General features: G+C 33.9%; 1 non-coding gene across 1 annotated transcript; it reads left to right on the forward strand.

Annotated features, from left to right (window-relative positions):
• The first annotated feature begins 10,928 nt into the window (after positions 1–10,928).
• On the forward strand, positions 10,929–11,035 carry LOC121217322 (small nucleolar RNA R71). The gene has a single exon (XR_005913394.1). It is a non-coding gene; the product is annotated as a small nucleolar RNA R71 (small nucleolar RNA).
• The last annotated feature ends 14,147 nt before the right edge of the window (positions 11,036–25,182 follow it).

Consider the following 25,182-nt stretch of genomic DNA (forward strand, 5'->3'; position numbering starts at 1 on the left):
TTTTTGTCCACACGGGCAGAGACATGGGTGTGTGTCTCAGCTGTGTGCGACACACGGTAATGTTAGACGGTTGTGTGACCCCTGGGGTAGTCCTACAATTTAAAGTCAATCTCGAGCACGGCTTAAACACACGAGCGTGTCTGGTGGACGTGTGAGGCACACAGCCTTGGCACATTAGCGTGTGTGGCTATTTCGAAGGGTACACGGGCTAGACACACAGGCATGTGGTTAACCATATGACTCAAGTCACTTTTGACCATGGCTAAGGCACACGGGCATGTCTCCGAGTGTGTAGTACAAGTCTGTATGTATGCCCGATTTTCACACGGCCTGCACCACGGGCGTGTCAGGTGACCAGGCCTGTTCACACGGACGTGTGACCTATAATTTCATGAAATTTTTCTAAGTGTTTGCAAATATTTTTTATGTGATCGGTTTAGTCTCGAACCACTCCTAAGCATGTTTTAAGGTCTTGTAGGGACTTGTAAGGGACGTTGTGAATGAATTTTGTTTATAATTGTATAAATGTATGCGAATGAGATGTATTGTCCAATAATGCCTTATAACCCTATTCCAGCGTCGGGTATAGGTTAGAGGTGTTACAATCGATAATGGTTTACAAATTATGAAATAGTGTCTAAAGGTATTGTTTTGATGGGAAATACTGTTTCGTGTAAAATCACAGGTGTTAGAACGATTAAAGTTAAGATATTTGATGGAGTTGTTATAACACTTAGTGACGTGCGACATGTTCCAGAATTGAAGAGAAAGTTAATTTTTTTGAGAACTCTTGATTCAAAAGGATACCAATACACAACTGAAAGTGGGGTTTTGAATATTTCTAAAGGTTCCCTTATTGTGATGAAAGGGCAGAGAAAGATGGCTAAGTTATATGTTTTGCAGGGTTCTATTACTACTGGTGATGCAGCTGTCACTTCCTCTTCCTTTTCAGATGATGATGTTACTAGACTTTGGGATATGCGCCTAGGGCATATGAATGAGAATGGCATGGTAGAATTGAGCGAAAGAGGACTTCTTGAAGGGCAAGAAATTTGCAAACTAAAGTTTTGTGAGCACTGCACTTTTGGGAAGCAAAAGAGAGTTCGATTCACTAGAGGAATCCATAACACGAAGGGAACATTGGAGTATATTCATTTTGGTCTATGGGAGTCATCAAGAGTGCCTTTGAGAGGTGGAGCTAATTATATGCAAACATTTATTGATGATTTTCCAGAAAATTTTGGGTGTTTTTCTTGAAGTAGAAAAGTAATTTGTTTTCTGCATTTAAGTCTTGGAAAACTATGATTGAAACATAGATGGGAAAGCAAATAAAATAGCTCTACACAGACAATGACTTAGAGTTCTATTCTGATTAGTTTAATGAATTATGCAAGTTAGAAGGGATCATGAGACACTTGACAATTTGTCATACTCAACAACAAAACGGTGTTGCAGAACAAATGAACAGAACGATCATGGAGAAAGTTCGATGTATGTTGTAGAATGCTACCTTACCAAAGCCGTTTTAGGTTAAAACAGCCTCTACTACATGTTTTTTGATCAACCGATCTCCATCCATTTCCATTGAGAAAAAGACTCTACAAGAGGTATGGTCTGGTAATCTTGTTGATTATCCAGATTTAATGATCTTTGGGTGTCCTACGTATGCTCATGTTGATAATGGAAAATTGGAACCAAGATCCATTAAATGTGTTTTTCTTGGTTATAAAGTTGGTGTAAAAGGGTATAAGTAATGGTGTCCTAAAAATAGAAAAGTTGTGATTAGCAAAGATGTTGTTTTTTTATGAAACTGCTATGCTACCTAACTTATCTCTTAAATACTCTTCCAATAAAGAACATTAAAAACTGGTGGACCATCAAATTAATCCAGAATCTACAGTAGAGTCGACTCCTCAAGCCAATATAGAAATTCAGAGTAGAGTTGCTTCTTCACGACAATATTCTATCGCCAAAAACAGAACTAGAAGAGATATTAAACCTCCAAAAAAGTATGCCGAGGCTGATCTAGTTCTTATGCTTTAAATGTGGCTGAAGATATAGATGCAAACCAAAAGCCATATAATTATTCTAAGGCGGTTAGCTATGAAGACTCAAAAAAGTGGATGTTTCCTATACAAGAGGAGATGAAATCACTTTACAAAAACAGAACATGGGATCTTGTGAAACTTCCTAAAGGAAAAAAGGTTGTTTGTTGTAAATGGGTTTTTAAAAAGAAAGAAGGGACTGCAGGAGTTGAAGAACCCAGATATAAAGCAAGGCTTGTTGCAAAGGGTTACAGTCAAATTCTAGTAGTGGACTTCACAGATGTGTTCTCCCTAGTTGTGAAGCATAGTTCAATTCGAGCTTCGCTTGGTATAGTGGCCAAGCATGATTTAGAGCTTGAGCAGTTAGATGTAAAAACTGCATTTTTGAATGGAGAACTTGAGTAGGATATTTACATGCAACAACTAGAGGGTTTTACAGTCTTAGAAAAAGAGGATTATGTTTGCTTGCTAAAAAAGTCCCTTTACGGTTTGAAACAGTCACTAAGACAGTGGTACAAGAGGTTTGATTCCTTTATGGCTTCTCATGATTTCAAAAAAAGTAGCTTTGACAGTTTTGTTTACTTTGAGAAAAACAATGATGTTTCTTTTTTGTATCTACTTCTTTATGTTGATGACATGTTGATAGCAACAAAAAATAAAGGAGAGATAAGAAAGGTCAAAGCCCAACTAAGTGAAGAATTTGAGATAAAATATTTAGGACTAGCAAAGAAGATACTTGGTACGGAGATTCTCAGAGATAGAAAAGCAAGTAAATTATACATAAGTCAAAAGGGGTACATTGAGAAAGTTCTTTGCAGGTTCAATAGGCAGAGTACTAAACCTATTAGTACTCCTTTAGCAGCCCATTTTAGACTTCCATCGGTTTTTTCTCCATAATCAAATGATGAGATTGAGTACATGTCACATGTTCCATATTCTAGTACAGTGGGATCTCTCATGTATGCTATGGTTTGTTCACGTCCAGATTTATCATATACAGTTAATGCAGTTAATAGATACATAGAGAGTCCCGATAAAGAACACTGGAAAGCAGTTTAGTGGATTTTAAGATACTTACGAGGTATTACTAATGTTTGATTACAGTTTGGAAGAACTAGAGATGGAGTCATTGGGTATGTTAATGTTGACTTTTCTGGAGACCTTGATAGAAGAAAATATCTCATAGGTTATGTCTTTACAATCGGAGGTAGTGCAATTAGTTGGAAAGACACTTTGCAAACTACAGTCGCTTTGTCTACCACTGAAGCTGAGTACATGGCGATTACTGAGGCTTGAAAAGAAGCCATTTGGTTGAAGGGACTCTTTAGTGAACTCAATGAAGATCTTCAAACCAGTACAGTATTGTGACAGTCAAAGTGTAATCTTCCTTACAAAAGATTAAATGTTTCATGAGATAGCAAAGTAGATTAATGTCCAGTATCATTTTGTTCGTGATATTATTGCGCGTGGTGATATTGTTGTGAACAAAATTAGTCCTCATGAAAATATTGCAGATATGATGACTAAGTCACTTCCCATAACCAAGTTTGAGCATTGCTTAGACTTGGTTGGTGTTCATTGTTGAAGTCAAATCCTTAAGGGGTTTTATGGAATAGGTGGAGAACTTGTTTGTTGAGAGTTCACAATGAAGAACTTGTTCATTCAGAATTTGTGTCAAGGTGGAGATTGTTAGAATTGAGTGACCTAAATCCTTAATAAAATAAAATACAATGATAAAATAAAATAAAATAAAAGTAAAATCCATATAGAACTATGCTTCTTTTATTTTATTTTAGAATAAGGTTTTTAAACAATATTAAACTTCATCTATTTGATATTGATTAGAGTAAGGTGTTTCAATATTACTATACTCCTATTAGAATATGGTTTTACAAGCCTATAAATAGACATAGTCTACTCCTCTTGTAATCATTTGAATTCGACATAGTGAATTATCTTCTCCTCTGCTCGTGGTTTTTTCCCGAAAGGGTTCCACGTAAAAATTTGTGTGTTCTTTATTTTTCTTTCTCTTTCCTTTCTGATACATTGTCGTTATCAACATTCTATTTTTCACACCTTTGAAATAATTACCTTCAATACACCAACTTATTTTACTTTTACATGCTCCTTGGTACATCTATTTTCTTCCAAGTACATATGCTCTTTTCTTTTCTTTTCTTTTTCTTTTTTTTTCACGAGCATTCTGTTGTATGTACTACAATTTTTTAAGCATTTGATACTTCTTTTCAACTCCCCCAAACTTATTTCTAAAGAATGTTCTGAATAGTACTGAGTCTAGTGTTTGGGACAATTTAAAGATAATTATGAAAGAAATGATCGCTAAATATTGCAAAGGTTCAAATAAAATTAGGCTAAATAGTCTCAAAGTTGGGCTTTAAGGGATAAAAATTCATCAAGGTTGGCTTGAAAGGCTCAAACGATCCAAAAAAAAGTGGATTAAATCATTTTCAACATTCCATGCTTCTTAGGATTTTGCCTCAAGAAATTACTAAGTCAATTCTAGAGACTTAAACTTTGATGCATGCCTAGCTTTCCTAAGGAACTAAAATTTTATGGTATGATTTACATACTTTATTAAGAGTACATTTATGTCATAATTCAGCTAACATAACTATTATTGAAATAATAGAACTTTATTTATATTGAAGTTTAGCATACTTAATAAAATTTCAAAATTTTGAATAAAATATAACCTATTTATAATTAAAAGAAATATTTATTCTGAGAGGAAATAATTTCAATTTTTTGGTCTCCCTATTTAAGATGAATAATGTCCTCATTGTTATAAATGAATAGATACTACACACCAGGTAGGACTCTAGAAAAGATGAGGTGAGTATGGAAATTTAGGCACAAAAACAAACGGGTTATGAAATATATATTTTAAATGCATCTCTAATTTAGTCATCCCGTATTTTTTAGTATCTCTAGTAATCTTGTTGCTACAACTGCATGTGTTGCACCATAGTGATTATATCAAACTCTTCAACTCCTAAAATGGTGTTTGATGAAGGGACTCTTAATATCAGACTTAGACAATATCTTAAGGGTGGTTTCAGTTTCGGATAGGTGGTTGAGTAGCCGATGGTAAGGTTTAGATCTGAAGAGAGTGGCAGTTTTAAGGATTATTTAGGTGTGGTAGTTGGTGACTTCGAATGAAGTTGTTTGAGGTGGTGATTTAGGGAGTTAAGGGCTACGACATTAAGGGGTTAAGCAAGATGCACTATTGGGCTACTTGGGAGTGGCGGTAGAGCAAGGTAAGGGCTATAGGTTTGTGTAGAAAAGGTTTGAAGATTTCCCTTCCAAGCAGTGTCTTAAGCTTAATAGCAGCTCCTTTTTGGATCTTAAGCTCCTATACTGAAAGTAAACTAAAAAAAAATTCAAATAAATTTGTGCTTAGGTTAAAAGTTGACCCTTTATTTAACGAAACAAATACTTAAATTCTTCGGGCTACTTAGAAAAATATTTTTCAAAAAATTACATTAAATTAAACTCCTAGGAAAGACTGGAGGGGTCACAGATGGTCCTGCTTAAGTCTCAATCTCCTAGACAGAGTTTTAATTAATGTAATGACCCAAAGAAAATTTTATCTAAGTCTAGCATTTTATTCAAATGAGAAAAAAAACTAAAAATATAAATAACGATAAAGAAAGTGAAGAGAACTCCCTTCATTTTATTCAAGTTTGTCATTGACCATGGTGGTGTCAAATGACCATTTTTCATACCAACCATAAATATCTAGGAAGTAATCATATGCTCCTATCAAATCCGTCCAACATCTTATTAGGGAAAGAAAACCCAAAATGATCTTTCCTGGTGGCCTTATTTAACTTCTTGAAATTCCTACAACTCCTCCAACTTGTGACTCGAACATATGAAATAATCCATCCAGTATCATTTTGTGCCTTTCCAAAATCACAAGTGTCTTTTCTTCTTGATCTTTGGTGAACTCAACTGAAATAATGATAGGTAAAGTCGAAGGCTGACCCAAATAGTAATATGTCAAATGAGGAGACAAAATCTTTAGTTCCAATTCAATTGGCTCTTTAATCAACAACTTTGGTTGTGTATACTCCTGAGATAATAACTCTAATGATTCGAGTGGAACTTCTTAAGTGAATTCCTTCGAAGTAGCTTCTAACCAAGCCAAACATTCCTTGTCTTCATCATCACTTGGTGAATCCTCTAGTAGAATATGTTCTAACTGTAACACCCCTTACCCGTACCTGAGGCCGGGATACGGTACGAGGCATTACTGGACTTAAGCTTACACAATTCCATAAAATTGGGCCATAAATTTTCAACCAATTCAAAAGAATTCAAACACATGCATATCATCCCTTATATGGGCCTACGAGGCCCAAAACATACATCGGAGGTGGCTCGGGACTAAACCGAAAACTTAAAACTTTTTACAACACTTAGAAAATTTTCTAGTTTTGGAGAGTCACAAACCCGTGTGGGTAGACCGTGTGGTCACACATGCCCATGTGGCTCGGACACGCCTCTGTCCTCAGCCCGTGTAACTCTCTATTTATGACATCAGCAATATATTAAGGTCACACGACCAAGACACACGCCGTGTGCTAGGCCGTGTCTTCCACACGGCTGAGACACACGGCCGTGTCTCTGTCCATGTGGCCAACACTTAAGCTATTTTCCAAGCTTGGTCAACTTTAATCCCTCACACACTTATACAACATCAAAGGCATAGAACATGGTATTCAATTAAAGATTAAACATCCTCAATTAAGTTACAAACATAACATTTGCATGTCATCATACTTGTGTTTCTCATACTCATTTTATATCAAGTCTAGACATACCAATCCATATTCATTTGGCCTTGTCATCTTCATTAACATCATTAACTTACTCTAAATTTACACTTTTATACTAAGATTATGGTCACATCTATTGATCAAATTTCATCCATCAAATATACATACCATATCATACATCCATCGATATCAAGCCATCACAACATGCACATCATCAAGACATTAAAACAGTCAAGCAAAATCAATTAGGTTTACAACCCAATGATCAAATATAAGCCATATCTCATGGCTCTTTACAAATGAATCATTATAAGCCAACTCAATTGGCCAAATCATGAAACACATATCATAAAGTACTATGTCTCTATACATGCCGCTTACTTGAAAACACTTAAGATTTATTAATACCCCAGCTTGATAATTTGATAGTGTGATGCCGCCTCCTACGATCTCCAACCTCGAGCTAACCTGACAACACTAAAAGAAATGGAAAGGAGAGGGGTAAGCTTTATAGCTTAGTAAGCCCATATGAAAATAATAATAAGAATTTATTAATGTGATTTTTCCAAATTCTTACAACATGTTCTCATGGCAACACAATCAAAATTACACATAATTCCACTATTTGCTCATATTCCGGTCAAGCTGCCTACTCAAGTGATAGTCACTAAATTATTTATAACATGAGTTACGGAACTCCAAATTAAGATCCACTAATTTTCCCTGAAATTATACTCATGTATCTTCTAACCATAAAATTTTTAGAATTTTGGTCTAGCTAATAAGTATAGTTTATTCTTCAAAGTTACCCCATTCTGTTGTTTGACAGCTTCGACCTTTCTTTACTAAAATTTATTTATCTCTTAGTACGAGATCTGGATGATGTTCCCATCTATTTCTATTGAAAATAGACTCATTAAGAACTTATTTAAATTAGTTCTAAAGCATAATTATTCTTGTACGATTTTTAGTGATTTTCTAAAGTTAAGACAGGGGAGCCTAAAATCACTCTGACTCTATCTCACAAAAATTCAAATATCTCATAATATGAAATTCTTTGACTTACTTATCACCCGCATACCTCTTTATCATGAAACATCATATATCAAGGCATTACTCGTGATTTTAGTGTACATACCTGTACCAACTCGTAATACAGCATATAATCATAACTTCCTTAACATGTTCTCCTTAGGACTTTCATCACATCATCCATTACATTACCCGTTGAACACTCGGAATACTATTGGATATGCAGAAAAGTTGCACATAAGTGCCATATATACATACGTAGCCAAAGGTACCTCATAACATGTAACGCTCGTGATGGAGCTACTCACGGGCTTGCTCATGTAAGCTATTGGTCAAAGTGTAACTACACGGGCTACTCACACAAGTTGTCAGGTATCCGACCCACTCAAGGATTACCTAGCAACCAATAGGACACACAAAACCATTGCCCAGAACCCAATTACATGTATCGCATCCATTATGAACTCGGACCAACTCAATGAGCTCGGATGCCACATGCATATCACTAACCCAGACTAACTCAATGAGTTCGGATTTCTAAATTCCTAGTGACATGCCACTTGTATCCTAAACTATTCCTATGGTTCAAATGGGGTTTCCTTGGTTATCGCATCACTGTCTAACTTACTCATAATGTTGTTTATGATATCCATAATACCAACCATATACTCATGGAATATCAAGGCATATAATTCATGATAGCAAATAAGCATTTAAATTCATATAACATTAAAGCATTAAAATATGTAACACATCATATTATTCACACAAGAACTTACAATTCATGTAATATCAAGCATTAACATTCAAGTATAACATTGTATTATTATTATCGTACGAACTTACCTCGAATTCGAGCACAGCTAATTATTCTATTTTAGTCTGTAATATCGTACTTTCTCGATTTAAGCCTGAATCTCAGTTTTCCTGATCTAACATTTCAAATATAGCTTATATATTACTCACATTATTTACAATGACCCAAAAATCATACTTTTTCAAATTTTTATTTTTACCCCTAAACTTTCACATATTTACAATTTAGCCCCTAGGCTCGTAAACTGAAATGTGTTCATTTTTCATGTACTTTAAGCCTAGCCGAATCATTTTCATAATTATAGCAGCCCACAATTTCCACTAAATCACACTTTTATGACAAATTTTATAACTTTTACGAATTAGTCCTTTTTAACGTTTTCACTGAAAACTACTTAGCAAAAGTCATTTAACACACAACAAACATTCATATTCCTCCATTAAACATCAAAATACACACATGTAGCACATGGATAAAATTTTAAAAACCAACCCTAGCTCAAATAAATGGTAGAAATAGCTAGATCTTGTTACGAGGATTTTAAAAACGTAAAAATCATTAAAAATAGGGCAAGAACGGACTTACAATCGAGCTTGGAAGCTTGGAAAACCCTAGCCATGGTTTCTCCATGCAAGTTTCGACCATAGCTTGAAGATGGAAAAAAATTGGCTTTTAATTTTGTTTTTAATTCATTTTAATTACTAAATGACCAAAATGCCCCTAACTTAAAAATATTCTACTTCACCTATTTCATGTCCATTTTTGTCCAAAAAATTAACCAATGGTCTAATTTCATATAAATACCTCCAATTTAAAATTTCATATCAATTACACACCTCTAGCTTCCAGAACTCAAGTTTTACACTTTTTACAATTTAGTCCTTTTGACCAAATTGAGTGCCCAAATGTCAAAATTTTCGAACAAAATTTTCAAGAAACCATCCTGTGAAATTTTAGACCATAAAAGTATAATAAAAATAAATTTTCTTACATTGGATTTGTGGTCTCGAAACCACTATTCTGACTAGACCCTAAATCGGGATGTTACACTAATAGATCGTTTAAAGAATTGAGCTCCAATTCTGTAGAAGCCAACAATTCCATCTTGAAAATAGCAGAGCAAACTTTAACTATATCTAGGGATTTATTAGCACCAAAGTCGTTAAAAGTCACCTTATCATCAAAGATTTCTTTCAATTAAGTATCATTTTGTTGCTTCTGAAATCGTTGAGGATATGGTAGTGGTAGAATCTTAGCTTTAACTAGACAAATCTTCTATGAAAATTTTTTTGTATCTGACAAGGGTGTTAGGTAATCAAAACTAACTGGTTTAGAGTTTACCTCATCAAGCATCATCAAATCTAACTTCTGTGGTATAGGAGTTTTAACACTAGGTTGAACTTCCTCTTTGTCTTGAGCTACAACAGGCTCAACTTGAACCTCATCCACCTTGGGCTCCAATGTCTTTCCACTTGGAAAAGTGATTGCTTTAAGTGTTCTTTACCTAAAATTCTTGGATTTTTAGTATCATTGGCCAAAGCTCCTTCGGGTTTATTTCGAATTTCATTGGTTAGCTAATCCATTTGATTCTCCAAATTTCTTAAAGTGGCATCATTCTTCACCATGTATGCCTTCAAAAGATTCTCAAGAATACTTGAAGATTTAGTTGGTAGGGATTTGTTGCACTTGTTGAGAATATTCTGGTGGGTAATTTGCTGAAAATGACGTAAAAGAGTCGCTATGGTCCACCCATTGATTACTTTATGGAGAAATTGGATGATTCTGCCATGAAGAGTTGTAAGAATTTGACTGCGGACCTTTCCAATTTTGATTTCCCATATAATATTTTGACTTTTGATTTTATGGGCAATTTTCAAAGAAATGACCAGCTCCACAGTATTCACAAGAAATATTATCAAATTGGTTTGGCTGCTGACCTGTCAGATTACTATTGAAACCATTAACAGTCATGTTCTTAAGCATAAAAGACATAGAGGATACCTTGGACGCCAAATAAGTAAGCACATCAACTTCATGTATTCCTGCTACTCGTCTTCCTGAAGCTGCTCGGTTGGATGGCCAATGATAGTTATTGCTGGCAATTCTTTCAATAATCTCATAAGCTTTGTTGTAAAACTTAGAAGAAGGGCTCCATTTGTTGAAGCATCCACCATCATTCTAGTATGAATATTGTGACCAATATAGAAAGTCTTCATTTGAATGCAGTAAGGAACACCATGGTGAGGGCACTTTCATAATAGCTTCTTGAACTGCTCCCATGCCTCATATAAAGATTCTTCGTGAAGTTGCTAAAATGAAATGATTTCATTTCAGATATTGGCGGTTAAAGATTGAGGGAAATATTTCATTAAGAAACATTCAACCAACTCTTGCCATGTAGTTATGGAACCAAATGGTAGGGAGTTCAAACACGCTCGTGCTCTATCTCTTAAGGAGTATGGAAATGATTTTAGTCTTAAGGCATCCTCAGTCACCCAACTATTTTAAATGAGTCACTCACCTCCATGAATAGCCGAATATGAAGATGTGGATCTTCAGTAGGAATCCCACTAAATTGACCCATATTTTGGAACATTTGGAACATGACCGGCTTCAGCTCAAACTGTTGTACCTCGATTTCAGGTCTCCTAATACTCAGATTGAGCTCATTGAATAGAGGAATGACATATTGTCGAATGACACAGTTTCTATCATCGGCAACAATGATCGAATTATGAGTATTATAAGCAAATGTTCCTCCTAGATTTTGGTTTGGATTTTTGAAATTCATATATTTGGTTCTTCTTTGGTTTGCTTGTCTTCTCCTTTGTCCAAAAGTCCTTTCAATTTTAGGGCCTACAGGGAGTAAGTCAATAATTTGATCAACACACATAAACACCTGAAACAAACACAAAAAATAGACCAGAATGCAAAATTAACAATTTCACAAATAATGTCTTTTAAAACAGTCTTCGGCAACGGCGCCAAAAACTTGGAATGATGGAAATGTGCAAGTGTACACAATCACAAAAAGTAATAAAATGACAAGAAAATATCGATATATCATACCCACAGGGATTATGAAAAGAATTTATTAATGAATGCAAGTAAAACACTTAAGTGAAGAAAAATATTTTGATTTTGAGAAAGTGGTTAAAAGATACAATTTAACTAAGTAAAATAAAATAAAATTTCCAATACACGATTTCAAAAGATAATATTAATCAAGTTGACATAATTGTGTTAGATTAATTACATTTCTTAACTTAGAATTACTAAACCCATGTTCATGTTGTTATGAACAAATTCACGGCAACTCGGTAATTTTCTAACTACTTCTCATACATACTTATTAAATTAACTAATCTCTTGAACATTTTCCAATGCCAATTGAAACAATTAATTAATCTTCATAAGTACATAAAAGATTAAGTGAGTTAACAATGTATTACTACCTTGAAACAATTTAATTACAATAATCTTACAAGTTATGCAAGGCTAATGTATCGTCTAATATCGTCGCTAATTTAACCCTCAACTACCTTAGAAGATTAAACATGCACTAATTAAGTATTGTGTCAATTAATTATCATTTCAACATGATTAAATAATTAATTCATTAGTTGCCTTACAATTATAATGCAAGAATAACTTAATCATGATTTTTCTTAATCAAACAACTTACCAAGGCCTATAACGACACAGACCTAATTTTAATAACTTAAGTGGATGAAATGAAATCAACCTAACATGAATTAAATTTAAGTAATTTTAATCAAATAAAAAATATCAACATTACAAGTATTCATAGACATGTTCATAACAACAATAATAAAAATTAAAGGATAGGGCACTAGAATCAAATCTGATGTTTCTCTGAAGCTGGACTACTTAACTCTGTTCTTCCTTTTCCGCTTGTTCTTGTTGAATCGATGCTTCTACAATAACCTGAATGATGCTTCCAATGGTGGTTGAAGGGCTATTTTCCAAGAGGAGAAATCAACAAGGGAATGGAAGGGAAAAATAAGAACAAAGGAAGGGTTTTGAAGAGAAAAAAGTGATAGAGAAGTGAAGAATGAAAGGATGAGAGGTCTGTTTGAAATGAAAAGGAAAGAGGGTATTTATAGGTGAGTAGGCTGCTAAAAATAGAAAAAATCAGCAGCCATAGAATACCCCCATGGCCGACCACACTTGTGGGAAGTTTGAAGCTTTCAAACTTGCTAAATTTAGCTAGGGGCAAATCTACGAAGGCTTGAATAATGGAGGGGTTTGAATGCAAATTCAAGGAAGCTTCAAGGGCTTTTTTGCTAGCCAAATAATTAGCTAAATAAGCTGATTGGGTCAGCATTTTGGACGGTTTTGGCCAACCCAATTGCTCAATTGGATTAGTCTTCTCGGTTTAGCACAATTGGGCATCTTTTCATAATTTAATTAATAATAATTATTTAACCCAAAATAAATTGGATTAGAATTAAAATTAATTATATTATGAATTAATATTCATAATTTTGACCATATTAGGCTAAAAAACTAATTTTCCTCGATGCTTCGAAATCGCTTCTCGGCTTTGTGCTTCCAGTAGTGTTTGCCAAAGCCACTTTTCGCCCTTTGTGCAAATATGTCAAAAATAAATCAAAATTAATCAAAATTTATTATAAAATTAATTAAAATTAAACATGCTAATAATTTAAGTACAATTTAATTTTTTTTATAATTATTATATTTTTTTGACAAGAATTACTACGAAATTGCATGAATTTGAGTTAAAAAGGGAATGAAAAAGTGTGTATATTTTCGTGTTTCCACATTTTGGCCAATGTTTATAATAGCATGTATAGGATGTTATGTAATTTTAATTTTGATGTTTAAGTTTTGAATTTTATGTTGATTTGGTAATTTGAAATGTCTTACCAAAGTATGTCAATTTGGTCACTTATAAATGCATGTACATAAGGTTCATATGGTAAGTTCGTAATGCCTTGATAATGGTCATTTATGGTATGTCTTGTATGTTTTGAAAATGGCTAAATCTGGCATGTTATAATACCTAAATGGATTAGAATTGTATGCATGGAATTAGGCATATGAACATGTTTAGGTAGGTAATGTTTAGTTGATATATTGTGGTGCCTTTCAATGACATATTGGTTAGTTGAATTAGGATCTTGAAATGACAAATCTATGTGTGTTTGGATGATATTTTGGTACTTTGAAAGTGTGCACAATTGGTCTAAATGTTCATGCAAGGAATGGTTTTGAAATGACTTAATTTTAGGTAAATTTGGGCCCACACGGTCTCAGACACAAGCATGTGACTCAACCGTGTGAGGAACATGACCTGGTGAAATGACCATGTGTCATCTGAAGATTTTATTAGGGTACAAGTTAGTGAGTTACATGGCCTAGCATACGGGCATGGGGCAACTTCGATAGTTACACGGCTTGGCACACAAGGCCGTGTGACCCTACTTAGAGAGTTACACGAGTGAGGACACAAGCTAGGACACGACCGTGTGTCCCTAGTTTGAAGGTTACATGGCTTGAGACATAGACGTGTGTCTCAGCCATGTGAGGCACATGGCCGTGTGATCCCTATTTTCAAATTTTGCTACTTTTTCCCAAATTTTCTAAATTGTTTCAAATTAGTCCCGAATCATTTCTAAGTTATTTTTAGGGCCTCGAGGGCTCGATTTAGGGACAGTATGCATGTAAATGTATGGTTTATTATACTATTAAGTTATTGAATATTGTCAAGTTTAAATGTTGTCGATTGTAAAGTAATACTCTGCAACCCTATTCTGAATACAGAAATGGGTTAGGTGTATTACATTTAGTGGTACCAGAGCTATCGTTTAGTCGGTTCTTGGACTGAACGTAGCATGCATGTAGTGTAGAAATACATGTCATTACATAACCTGTGATAGTGTGATATCTCCTGACTCTAATAATACTTGTTTTACATATAGATAAAAGATGTCTTCCAACCTAGCTAATTTCGATTATGCTGAAAGCAATACTCAAGTCTCTGATTAAAAGGTTTCTAATGATGAGCAAAAATTTATAAAGGTTAGAGTAAAGATTCATAATGTTTATATTAATAATGAATGTTATGTAACACCCCTAACCTGTATCCATCACCAGAATAGGGTTATAGAGCATTAGCAGACTTATTTCTTTAACAATCATACAATTCAAATACAATTGTCATACCAATTAAAAACCATTCAAATACATTCATATAGTCCTTAATACAAGCCCTCGAGGCCCCAAATAGACATTGAAAGTGGTTCAGGACTAAATCAAATACTTAATAATTTTTTAGAAAACATAGAAAATTTATCAAAGTGTAGAGGACACACGCCTGTGTGGCCAGACTGTGTGTCTCACACAGTCAAGAGACATGCCCGTGTCACAGGTCATGTGGACATTCGAAATGGGATCACATGGTTGTGTCCTAGCCTGTGTCCGACCCTGTGTAACTATCTGATTTGGGTCACACAGCCAACCACACGCCCATGTGACTAGCCCGTGTACCCTTCGAAATGGCCTTACACACCTGTGTGTCAGGCCGTGTGAAAACTGGAGGGTATACTGACTTGTGCCACACGACCAAGTCAAACACTCGTGTGGTAGGCCATGTGAAGCTACTGACTTGGTTTCTAAAGAAATATCAAGGGACACACGGCCATCTATCACACACGGCTGCGACACATCCCCATGTCTCTACCAGCGTGGACAAAAATAAGCTATTTTCCAAGCCACATTCTTTACCCAAATTTGCAACAACCAAAACACATCAAATAACATATGACCATATAATCAATGAGCATTCAAACTAACCAAAAGTCAAGTTCAAATCATGCAATACCTTTACCAACAACCAACAATGCTCATAAACATCACAATTGGCCGCTCAAATTCATACCAATATCACTTCCAAAGTTACCTAAATGGTCAAATACATATATACACTTTTTTGCCTAACACACATTCAATATGTCATATCTCAATCTCATCCCCATGATGCTCAAAATTTCCAAATCACAATCAAAGCATTTCTATGGCAATCCAAATACATACAAGATGAGACTAACCACATACATATTTCAAAATATATGACTACTTACAAGCCAATTCAATGGCCAAAAATTATCAAAATATAAAGGCTATATTATCCAAAAGACCTATACATGCCATATAACCAAAATACACAAATTTCAAAAGTACCAAAACAACAGTTGGATAGTGTGATGAGATCTCTAACAACTTCCAATCTGGGCAAGCTTTAAAATCACTATAAAACATGGAAAAGTAAACAGAGTAAGCTATTAGGCTTAGTAAGCTCGTATGGCTAATAAGTACAACTTACCATTTAATCATAATTTAAGTAATTAAACATGGCATAATCCAACACAATTTAATCAACAAACCTAACACATGTTCATCCATAAGGTTAGACATAAAATGCACAAAGTCCATAGATTCAATGCTTATATAATTCACATGTATACATATACTGATACGTATCAATCTCTTATTCTTTCATACCATTAATATACCCGTTGAACCATTTCGAATACTATCAGATAGTCAGGAATAGTGCCAATGCATGGTCGAAACCATCTCTATCTCATATCTCGTATAAATGCTCACTCTCGAGCTATCAGTGGGCCTACTCACACAAGCTGGCGATTAAGACGTAACTACACGGTGCTGCTCACACAAGCTGATGAGTAACCGCAACACATAACGAAAAACTTAGCTACCGGTAGAACGTACAGGACCAGCACCCAAAACATAGTAACCCTTAATGACATGTCATTTGTATCCTATCTATTCCTAAGGTTCAAACGAGATTCATATATTGTCAATAACTCATCGAGAATTTTCGTGGTGTCGTACCATTATAATTGTATTAATTAAGCATTCAAACACATATAATTTAATGCATTATTAAACATACTAACTTACCTTAATCACAAAAATGACAAAATAAGATCAACTAGTCTAATACTTTATCTTTCCCTCGATCTAGATCCATATGAGGCTTAACTTGATATAAATAATCAAATTCAATCCATTTAACATTTAGCTTCTTTACAATTTAGTCCCTAGGCTCGTAAAATGAAATTCATTTAATTTTATCCCTATCCAAGCCTAGTCTAATATTAAACATACTTATAGCAGCCCATATATTTCATATATTCACACTTTTACCACACAATTTATCACATTTCTCAATTTAATCCCTAATTTGCAATTTCATTCAAAATCACTTAACAAATGTTGTTTATCTAATAACAACCATTCATTTTCTACCATTAAACTTCAAAACACATACACATTCAACAATGGTGAAACCCTAATATTTTAACAGTTTCACAAATTAGTCCTTGGGCTAGTTAGATTAAGTTACAACAACTCTAAAAACATAGGAATCATTACAAACGGGACAAAAATGCACTTACATGCACTAGGATAAGTTGGCTGAATGCTTGGAGCTCTTTAATGGCTATTCTTGCCCTAATTTTCGGTTTGAAAAGATGAATGAATGATAACCTTCATTTATTTTATTTAATTTTTACTTTTAATTACTAATTTACTTAATTAACCTTAATATGAAACCTTTAAAGTCTATTAATAAGTGTCCATATTTTTCCACTCATACTAAAAATGGTATATTTACCACATAAGGACCTCCACTTTAAGGTTCCATAGCTATTAGACACCTTTAGCTATTAGAACACAACTTTTGCACTTTACGGGATTTAGTCCTTTTTATCAAATTGAGCATGCAAACTAGTAAATTTCTTAACAAAATTTTTATACAATCATACTATCGTGCTGTAGACCTCAAAATAATAATAAATTAATTATTTAAACTTTGGAATTGTGGTCCCGAAACCACTGTTCTGATTTCACTGAAAACAAGCTATTACATGTTATGTCTAATGTGTATATATGAGAATTAATTTTGTGGCTTTACGACTTTCGCCCACTCATCTTCAAAGTCTTATACAATGGAATATTCACAAGATTTATGTTGACTAAGTATGCAAAAGAGGAACCAAAGAGTTCAACGATTAAATGAGTAATACTGTGGACATATCTGAGAGTTGGCTAGCAAATACAAAGAGCTCTAAATGAGATATTAGATCTTTCTGAAGACTATTTTGGATGTGCACCGTCACTGATAAAAAAAATATTCATTGGTAATCGAAATTTTTAGCTATGGTATTTAAAGAACGGGTTAACCGAGATTTCTTATGAATTGATTATTTTAGTGAAACTGAATAATGTGAGATCACTAATGATTTTAGTGGACAGTGGAGTAATATTTGAAATGTATATTGATGTAACAGCCCGTTTTTAGTCAAATCAGAATAGTGGCTTCGAAACCATATATCCGAAGTCAAAATATTTGTTTTATTATTTTATTAAATTTTACAGCATAATAGAATTATTGTGTGAAAGTTTTGTAAAGAAATGTTATTGTTTGAATGCTTAATTCGGTAAAAAGAACTAAATCGCGTAAAGCGTAAAACTTGTGTTCTATTAGCTAAAAGTGTCAAATAGCTATAGAACATTAAAGTAAAGGTCCTTAAGTGGTAAATATACCATTAGTTGGTTAGTGGATGTTAATGGTTTGGCATAAATGAAATTTTGTATTAATTTTAAGGTTAAAATGGTAAAATAGTTAATAAATGGTATAATTAATAAAACAAATTCAATTTTAAACTTCATTATCATCTTTTGGCTGAATATTGAAGAAGAAGAATAGTTATTTTATTCTTTTACGGTTCAGCCACTTGAATCCTTGATTAAGGTACGGTTTTTGCTCGGTTTTTAATTATTTCTATGTTTTTGTAATCATTGATTCGTATTCTAACTAGCTTGTACCCTAGATTTTGAAATTGTTAAAGATTTATCATGTTTCCATTATTTAATGCTTGAGTAATTTGATGAATTGTGATAAATTTGGAAGGTTTAATGTTAGATTAATAGTTTTTGTAAAGTGATTTTTGACAAAAATGTCAAAAAGGGATTAAATTGATAAAATGTGAAATGTGGTGGTTAAAAGTGTGAATAAATTAAAAATATGGGCTGCTAGTAACATGTATTAAATTCGGCTAAGCATGGGTTTGTACTAAATTGCATGAATTTACATTTTATGTGATGAGGACTAAATTGTAAAAATGTGAAAGTTTAGGGGAAAATGTTTAAAATAGCCCAAAATGTGTGCTTTGGACTAAATTGCATAAATAGTTGATTAAATAAGCTGATTTTGAATATATATATATAGATCAAGATAAGTTAAGATCGGGATTAGATCGGGGAAAATGAAAAGTTGAGGAATAGTCGATAATTTCTATCCGAGCGATACGAGGTAAGTTTGTACAATTAGAATCGAACTTTTAAAGTAATTATTTGAAATAAATGTATGTAATTAAGTAAATTATCTACTTGAAATTCAAATGCCTTATTGAGATGTTTGATGGTTATCGAGCTCCGTTTGAACCGTAAGAATTCATAGGGTACGAGTGACATGTCACTAGGGTTACTATTTAGGTCGAGATCCTGCATGTGTTGTGGACTCACCTCAGCTTGTATGAGCTTACCGATACATCAGCTCGTAAGAGCTTACTATTCTCAACTCATCAGAGCTTACTGTTTTTAACTCGATAGAGCTTACTATCCATCAGCTCAGGAGGAGCTTACTGATCATAGCTCAAAAGAGAGGAAATGATAATGAATTGCCAGATTTCTGATTTTTATGTTATGTATATCACCCGAGTATCCCTCGATGTTCTAATAGGTTCAACAAGCGTAAATTCTATTATTGGTTATGTGAAAAAGCTATGTGTTACACAGATAAATTATTGTTATATGGATGAAGTACTGTTTATACGGATGAGGTACTATTATTGAATGAATTACTGTTTATATGATTGAGAGTGAAATGTTACAAATGATGTACATGATATATGTGAATATGATATGATACAAGGTATTGAATATTAAATTGAGAAAATGGATGATTACATGCACTTATGTGACTAACTTGTGGATGAATGCTTGTGTATTGGCATTTGGCAAGTGAATTTGATATACTTTGTTTAATTGTTTGATTATGTATAAAAGGTAAGTTAAATTCTAAATTATACAGGCTTACTAAGCTATAAAGCTTACTCTGTTTCTTTTCTGTGTTTTATAGAGTTTCGATAACTTGCTCAAATTAGATTAAGCTAGAGTTACGCATCATACTATCTAGTTGCCGATTGGTACCTTTGAACTTATAAATATATGTAAATATGGCATGTATAGGCAATTATAAAAATGATAGTTAAAGTTACTTAAGGTGGTGATTTTGGTACATGTTGTGGTATATGTTAAAGCCATGTGATTTGGCTTAACTTGGTATAAAGTTTTGATTGTGTATAAGTATTCAAATATCGTATGTTTTGGAAAGTAGTAGATGAAATAGAATTATGCAATGTTGTCTTGATATGTGATAGGCATATAAATGGAAAATGCATGATTATAATTAGGTATTTGAATACTATGTCGAATTACTATAAAATGTGAATGAAATGTTGTGGATTGGCTATCTATTGAGTTATAAATGTTGCAATTTATGCTTGTGCAGGTATGTAATATTAGGGTGATAAAATAGCTTTACAAATAGCCTATTTTTGTCCACAGGGCATAGACACGGGCATGTGTCTCAGCCATGTGTGACACACAATTATGTTACACGGCTGTATGTCCCCTAGTGTTGATATTACAATAAAGTCTGTATGCTCTACATGATCTCACACACGGGCGTGTGACTGGCTGTGTGGTACAAGTTAGTATACCCCTTAATTGGCACACGACCTAGCACACGAGCGTGTGACTTGTTCGTGTTGCATAAGTCAGTATACCCTACAGGTTTGGCACGGCCTAACACACGCCTGGAACACAAGCGTGTGTGGCCACTTCGAAGGGCACACGAGCATGTGGTTGGCCGTGTGACCCAAGTCAGTATGTACCCTTTGTTTTCACACGACTTGAGACACGGGGGTGTCTGATGGCCATGTGAGACACACAGCCTAGCCACATGGGCATGTGTCCTATGTTATGAGAAAATTTTTCAAAGTTTCGTGAAAGTTTATAAGTTATCAGTTTAGTCCCGAACCGTACCTAAAGCATGTTTACGGCCTCATAGACTATTATAAGGGACAAATTGATTGAGATTGAATGATGATTGTATGAATTGATTAAATGCAAGAGAAAAGTATAGTTATATGTGTTATAAGACTAGTAATGCTCCGTAACCCTATTTTAGCATTGAATATGGGTGAGGGTTGTTATATTTATTGGTTTCAGAGCTACGGTTTAGTCAATTCTAGGATTAACGTAGCTTATGTGAGTCTAGCTATACATGTCATATATTTAAACTATGATAGGATAATGACTCCTGACATTTTCAAATGTGTTTTTATATAGTAAATGGATCCTGATCTAGCTGTAGTTGATGAGGTTGAATTTGGTATTGAATTAGTACCGAGAACAACACCGATATTGATAGCTCCGTACAGAATGGCTCCAACATAATTAAAAGAGTTGAAAGCTCAGTTACTAGAATTGACAGATAGAGGTTTTGCATGACCAAGTTATTCGCCTTGGGGTGCACCGGTGTTGTTTGTAAAGAAGAAAGATGCCACGATAAGAATGTGTATCGATTACAGACAGCTGAATAAAGTGACTATAAGGAACAAATACCCTCTACCATGGATTGATGATTTATTTGATCAGTTGAAAAGGCCTACAGTATTTTCAAAGATTGATTTGAGATCGGGTTATTATCAGTTGTGATTTAAAGATTCAGATGTACCTAATACCGCATTCAGAACAAGGTACAGACATTATGAATTCCTCATTATGCCTTTTGGATTAACTAATGCTCTTGCAGTTTTCATGGACTTGATGAATTGGATATTCAGACAGTATTTAGACAAATTTATTGTTGTATTCATTGACGACATTTTGATCTATTCGCGAGATGAATCTGAACATACCGAGCACTTGACAGTTGTGTTACAAACTCTACGTGATAAGCAATTATTTTCAAAGTTTAGCAAATGTGAGTTTTGGCTTCGAGAGGTTGGATTTCTAGGGCATATTGTTTCAGCTGAAGGTATTAGAGTTGACCCGAGTAAGATTTCTGCTATTATTGACTGGAAACCAACGAGAAATGTGTCTGAAATTCATAGTTTTCTGGGTTTATTAGGCTATTACCGAAGGTTTGTGAAAAGATTTTTGATGATTGCGACACCGATGACATGACTACTTCAAAAAGATGTGAAATTTGATTGGTCAGAAAAATGTTAGCAGAGTTTTGAACAGTTGAAAGTATTGTTAACTGAAGCACCAGTTTTGGTTCAACCTGAATCAGGGAAAGAATTTATGATTTATAATGATGCATCATTAAATGGTTTGGGATGTGTTCTGACCAAGAAGGAAAAGTTATAGCTTATGCTTCCTAACAATTGAAACCTCATGAAAAGAATTATCCGACACACAACTTAGAGTTGGTTGCAATTGTGTTCGCATTGAAAATTTGGTGACACTACTTATATGATGAAAAATGCCACATTTATACAGTTCTCAAAAGCTTAAAATTTTGATGTCACAGAAAGATTTGAATCTGCGACAATGAAGATGGCTCGAGTTATTGAAAGATTATGAATTTGTAATTGATTATCACCCGGGAAAAGCCAATGTTGTTGTCGATGCCTTGAGCCAAAAATTTTTGTTTGCATTAAAAGCAATGAATACACAGTTGATAATTTGTGATGATAGGTAGATTTTAGCTAAATTAAAAGCTACATCAGCATTTCTTCAACAAATCTGTGAAGCTCAGAAAGATGATCATGAATTACAAGTTAAATGAATTTAATGTGAGACTATCCCCTAATCAAGAGTTTCAGATCAGAGTCGATGATTGTTTAAAGTTTTAGAATAGAATTTGCATGCCGTGAAATTCAGAACTCATTCAGAAGATTTTGCACGAAGCGGACAATAATTGCTTATCGGTTCATCGGGGAAGTACCAAAATGTACAACAATTTGAAAAAGTTTTGCTGGTGGCAAGGCATGAAACAAGATATCTCGGAGTTTGTTTCTAAATGTTTGATTTACCATCAAGTCAAAGCTAAACATCAAGTACCACCTGGTTTATTACAGCCTGTGATGATTTTCGAGTGGAAATGGGATAGAGTTATAATGGACTTTGTCTCGGGATTGCCCCTAACTTCGAAAAAGAAAGATGCTATCTCGGTTGTCCTTGATTGACTAACGAAATTTGCTCATTTCATACCGGTATGTATCATTTGAAAGACTAGCTGAATTGTACATTCCTGAAATTGTTCGATTGCACAGGGTGCCACTATCTATTATATCTGATAGAGATCCGAGATTTATGTCGCGATTTTAGAAGAAACTGTAAGAAGCTTTGGGAACAAAGTTGAACTTCAGTACAGCTTTTCACGATCAGACTGATGGTCAAACAGAAAGAGTTATTCATATTCTCGAAGACATGTTGAGATGTTGTATTTCAGAGCCTGAGGGCAGTTGGGAAAAATACTTACCATTGATTGAATTCGCATATAACAACAGTTGTTAGACGAGTATAAAGATGGCACCGTACAAAGCTTTATATGGTTGCAAATGTCGAACTCCACTATACTGGACTGAACTAAGTGAGAAAAAGATTCACAGGGTTGAATTGATCAGAGAAACTGAAGAAAAAGTGAAAAATGATTTCCAACAATTTAAAAGAAGCTTCAGATCGACAGAAATCATACACAGATTTGAAACGTAAAGAAATTGAGTTTCAAGTCGAGGACCGAGTGTTTCTAAAGGTGACACCGTAGAAAAAGGTTCTTCGATTCAGCCGTAAAGGAAAGTTGAGTCCGCAATTTATCAAATCGTATGAGATTGTCGAATGAATAGGGCCGGTAGCATACCTACTAGCTTTATCATCAGAACTCGAAAAGATTCATAATGTTTTTCACATTTATATCCGACGTCGATATAGATCCAATCTGTCACATGTGATTTCTCCGGTAGATCATGAGATACAGACTGATTTAACGTATAGCGAAGAACCGATTAGAATTTTAGCTCGTGAAATCAAAGAATCGAGAAATAAACGCATAACCCTAATGAAAGTTATTTGGAATAAACACAGGATTGAGGAAGCTACATGAGAACTCGAGAAAACTATGAGTAAACAGTACCCTAACCTATTTACTGGTAAGATTTTCGGGGACAAAAATCCCTAAGGGGGGAGAGTTGTAACAGACTATTTTTAGTCAAATCAGAACTGTGGTTTTGAAACCAAAAAATTCAAAGTCAAAATATTTGTTTTATCATTTTATTATTTTATTAAAGTTTATAGCATGATAGAATTATTGTGTGAAAGTTTCGTAAAGAAATTTTACTGTTTGAATGCTTAATTCAATAAAAAGGACTAAACACATAAAGCGTAAAACTTGTGATCTATTAGCTAAAAGTGTCAAATAGCTATAGAAAATTAAAGTAAAGGTCCTTAAGTGGTAAATATACCATTAGTTGGTTAGTGGATGTTAATGGTTTGGCATAAATGAAATTTTGTATTAATTTTAAGGTTAAAACGGTAAAATAGTTAATAAATGATATAATTAATAAAACAAAATCAATTTTAAACTTCATTATCATCTTTTGGTGGAATACTGAAGATTTGTTCTTTTAAGTTTTAGCCACTTGAATCCTTGATTAAGTACGATTTTTGCTCGATTTTGATGTTTTTGTAATCATTTCTTCGTATTTTAACTAGCCCGTACCTTAGATTTCGAAATTGTTAAAGATTTTTCATGTTGCCATTGTTGAATGCTTGAGTAATTTGATGAATTTCGATAGATTTGGAAGGTTTAATGTTAGATTAATAGTTTTTGTAAAGTGATTTTTGACAAAAATGTCAAAAAGGGATTAAATTGATAAAATGTGAAATGTGGTGGTTAAAAGTGTGAATAAATTGAAAATATGGGCTGCTAGTAACATGTATTAAATTCGGCTAAGCATGGGTTTGTATAAATTGCATGAATTTGCAATTTTATGTGATAAGGACTAAATTATGAAAATGTGAAAGTTTATGGGCAAATGTGTAAAACAGCCCTAATGTGTGTTTTGGACTAAATTGAATAAATAGTTTATTAAATAAGCTAATTTTGAATATATATATATATAGATCAAGATAAGTCAAGATCAGGATTAGATCGGGGAAAAGGAAAAGTGGACTAATAGTTGATAATTTTTATCCAAACGATACGAGGTAAGTTCGTATAATTAGAATCAAACTTTTAAATACTTGTAATTATTTGAAATAAATGTATGTAATTGAGTAAATGATCTACTTTAAATTCAAATGCCTTATTAATATGGTTTGATGGTTACTGAGCCCC

The sequence above is a fragment of the Gossypium hirsutum genome, chromosome A02 (genome assembly GCF_007990345.1).
Source record: "Gossypium hirsutum isolate 1008001.06 chromosome A02, Gossypium_hirsutum_v2.1, whole genome shotgun sequence".
Taxonomy (NCBI): Eukaryota; Viridiplantae; Streptophyta; class Magnoliopsida; order Malvales; family Malvaceae; genus Gossypium; species Gossypium hirsutum.